We start from the raw sequence: 4,040 nt of genomic DNA on the forward strand, positions 1-4,040 counted from the left end.
TGAACCATTTTATTTCATACTTCGTCGCACCTACGATTCGGACCGATTAAAATGAGCACGGAATAGTGTTACCACCCAGACAGTCCGGGAATCGACTCAATGTCCGGGTGAACTGTTAATTTTTCCCGGCAATTTCGTGCGCGACCTGTCGACTTTTTTTTTTTTTTTTTTTTGCTTTTACGATTCGTATTCATACACATCTTCAGTATCCAATAAAGCTATGTCACCTAGGTTATCTAGGTTACTTACGTTACTCCTACCCAAGTCTCCCTAGTCCCTAACTGTACCTGATTTCGAACTGGCATGCTCTGCACATTATTCTTCGCATTGCAAAATGACATTACGCATGCGTCAGGAACTTCTGTTCGAACAAGCCTCACTCGCCGTCCGGGTCGGCGATTTTAAAAAGGTGACAATTCTAGCATGGAATTTTTCATTACTTATTCTGTGACGAAACTGAATTTTAGTCTTTTAAATTGAGATACCTAAATAAGGAGACGGCGAAATTTTCCTTTGCCCCTGCCGGCTGACACCCACTCTACGCTACTGCCAGATGTGCAGCATGAATTTGCTGTAGAACTCTGGTTCTTTGTTTCTCTGGAATTATTATGGCAGGTCCTTTATATATAATATCCTTCTATAGGTATGGGTCTTCTTTAAAATTGTAGTAGGGTTTGATGTTTGATGGGATAGACTTTTTATGTACCGGCCATCCTTCTGATATCTATTTCTTTAGAGTCTGTCGATTCTCGTTTGTATGATGATCATCTTTTGTGGCATGTTTATTCGACGATAATGACGGAATGAATCCAATCAGAAGATATCTGTCAGGCATATTCAACAGAGTCAAGACGATGATATATAATAGGATAGGACATTCTCACTCGACCTGAACAAAACACTCTAATGAAACTAGACGAAGTAATCGAAAACACAATTCAATAGATCTTCATCTATTTATTCACGCAATGATATGAAATCTTTGTTCCAGAAAGTCGTGAGATGATTTAGACAAAGACGAAATTAAACTACTCGAAAGGACTTTAACGGGCCGGAATTCATGCTGAATTGTATTGTTGATTGTGTATTCGTAGCATTTTAAGTAATAAAGTTAATGTTATTATTCATTTTTATGTTTATTTTATACAAAACTGGATATAAGTGAATTTAAATACGAAGCTAAAATTAGCAATTTTCGGACTCTTTGAAGAGTCCGAAATTGCGGTGTAGGCTCTGTTGCATATTGTATTTTTACTGAAGAGGAATCGGCGAGAATTCCGATCCGAAATGCATTTAAACAAAAAATCTGAGAATTAATAATTTTCTAAGTAATTCTTGAACTCGGGTGAGCGTCGGATTCGAAAGACATAACATTTCGGTTTATTCATTCAAAAAAACCTTTTAAGTGGTTATAAAATTGGCAAATTTAAATATTTACAAAATGTGTCGAATCTTCGATCACCCTTTAAAAAATATTTAAAAAGTTGAAAGATCAATTAATTGGTTATTTTCTCACATAGTTTTAAAGTTACGTAATCACTTAATGAAGTTTCTTACTAGTCAAAACAATAGATTTTAAATATTGATAAAACTATAATTAACATATCGATACGATATTACAATTTGCCTTTTCAAAATTTCTTTAAGGAAATTGTTTCTAATTTAATTTTAAAAATATTCCTTTACTGAAAAAAATATAGTAGGGCATTTAATATTTTTGTGATTATTTAATGATGTTTTATGCAAAGTTACGAGAATTAAAGTGTAATTTTTCATTCCTGTTCGATTATTATCATAAATAAATGTCTGCTCAGTTTGGTTAGTTGGTGTTTTTTTACCACAAGAATGTAGGCTATGCTGCACCGTGACATCTTCTTAAGAAGTTCGTTATAATGTCCAATAAGCTCATTTTTTCTGTGGTTAGTTGTTCTCTTTTTCTATAATATTGGCAAATATTATCCTTACACTGCCGGAAGATCGAGGCCGTAAAGGCCATCTCTCTATTACTCTAGGGAGATTCGAGATCCGATTTGGCTCAGAAATTTGGTCCGAATCGTATAAAAATAGCAGTTTTCCCTCACGTTTGGCTTTGTCTAACTCACGATAAACATGAAAAATATTCTGGTACCCAACATCATTGCATCAGCAACGACGTATTTTGAAGGAATTTTTCGGGAATTGGTCCATCCGCATATGTCGGGATATGTCCCTCATCACCAGAACGCCTCATTGTGGGTCTGGCCTAACCCATAGCAGGTTTGCTAAAAAAGGCCTTCTTGTGGGCAGCAAGAAGGTAAGGGTTTTTAAAAAAGACGTATTCTGTAGATAGGATTAGAAGCTTGAAAGATAAAGAAAAAGTAATATCCGAGCCAAAGAATTATTTTTAATTCCAAGCGAAGGAAAAGTTAACACTTTTTGGCTTGGAATTTGAAAAAAAAAAGAGAACAAGAGAGAAGATTCGAACAGAATAGAAATTCGAATAAGATTTGGCTTATCGAATTATATTGAGATTGTTTCTTTTTATTAATATTGGTGTGTTTACTAAAGTTACAAAAAGTTTACCTTGCATATATTCCGTTCAGCTAAATATACATGGTAGAAAGGTTCTCTCGCAGTAGAAAGCATTCATTTTTCTTCGACTCGGGAAGTTGTCTAGCCAAGAATACATACTGTAAATGGTAATGATATTTCACATTTTTAGTTTATTCAAGCGGATACTTTTTAATCTATTTTCGACTACTGTACTCAATAGAATTAATGTTTTATTATTTTTTTTTTCTTTTCAAGCCGTAATTCCTATCAATTTGACTCTAGTCATTCAAATTCATTAACAAACGTATTTATAAATTTAACTGAATTTATTATAAAATAAAAAGACAACCAGAAACTCTGTTTCTTTTTGTCTCTTTATTTTATTAAATTAAATTCGATCCAACTCGTTTTTGGATCCTCGAAGAGCCTCTAATTCTCATTCACTTTTTTTAAAGCTCTTTCCGCCCCGTGGGCTCTAAGAGGGCCTCTTTTTGCGAGCCCATTATGGATTCCTCCAAGGTCCACAATGGGTGAACCTTGGCGGAATCCATAACGGGACGGGGCCCGACATATTCGGACGGACCGCCGCCCGAAAAATTCCTGGGGAATTTTCGACACGTCCGAGGTTGGAACTCTGGTCCCCAGAGCGGTAGGCTGCCACCTTGACCGCTCGGCCATCCGGCCGCATATTTAGGATTTAATTATTTCAGTCGAAGCGGTAGGCTGCCACCTTGACCGCTCGGCCATCCGGCCTACCTCAAATTCATTATTAGCTTTTTTCTACTTTTTTCGATATGATACTGCTTTACACTTAAAATTAAATAATACAATTAAAAATTATTTTCAGTTATAATTGATAAATTTAAATTGTTTACTGCATAAACAGTCTCGGACACTTCCATCGTATTTATTATTTACCATCCGATTTTATCACGATCTTTTTATTAACCAGAGGGCGTTAGCCACTAACGATATGGCCGCAGTCGTTTGTTTACGAAATCTGTCAAATCACCAATAAAAATTTAAAAGGCAAGTTCTGTTCGGTGCATTCCAATTATTCGTCCAATGCCGTCAATCGTTTTACTGTTCGTCCCAGATTGATTTTAAGGTTTAATTGTAAAATAACACCTCGGTTATTTAAATTTCGCTCGAAATTAATCGATCATTTATATTTTGCGGATTTTGATCGCATATTTCTTAATAATTATTCATCGTCGGTCTTGTAAATCTAGATAAAAACGGAATGTAATTATGTCTTAAGATCTGTGGATAATACAGATATTAAGACAAAATTATCGAAATTATAAATTCGATTATACAGTATTTACAAGTCGACCCCCTATAACACTTCATTTTTCCGTTTTATATGAATTCCATGTTGTACGAGTCACTTAGATTTTACAAATACGTGTGCCAGGCTGTGAACGGCTCACGTATTTGTAAAATCTAAGTGACTCGTACAACATGGAATTCATATAAAACGGAAAAATCAACAGTGTTATAGGGGG

General features: G+C 35.1%; 1 long non-coding RNA gene across 1 annotated transcript in view; it reads left to right on the forward strand.

Moving 5' to 3' along the window:
• Positions 1–2,317: 2,317 nt before the first annotated feature.
• LOC111621334 overlaps positions 2,318–4,040 on the forward strand; it is a 32,899-nt gene continuing 31,176 nt past the window's right edge. The window contains exon 1 of the long non-coding RNA XR_002756053.1: positions 2,318–2,678. This is a non-coding gene — a long non-coding RNA (uncharacterized LOC111621334). The remainder of the gene's footprint in view (positions 2,679–4,040) is intronic.

This window comes from Centruroides sculpturatus, unplaced genomic scaffold, assembly GCF_000671375.1.
Source record: "Centruroides sculpturatus isolate CEXI.00-Female unplaced genomic scaffold, Cexi_2.0 scaffold98, whole genome shotgun sequence".
NCBI lineage: Eukaryota > Metazoa > Arthropoda > Arachnida > Scorpiones > Buthidae > Centruroides > Centruroides sculpturatus.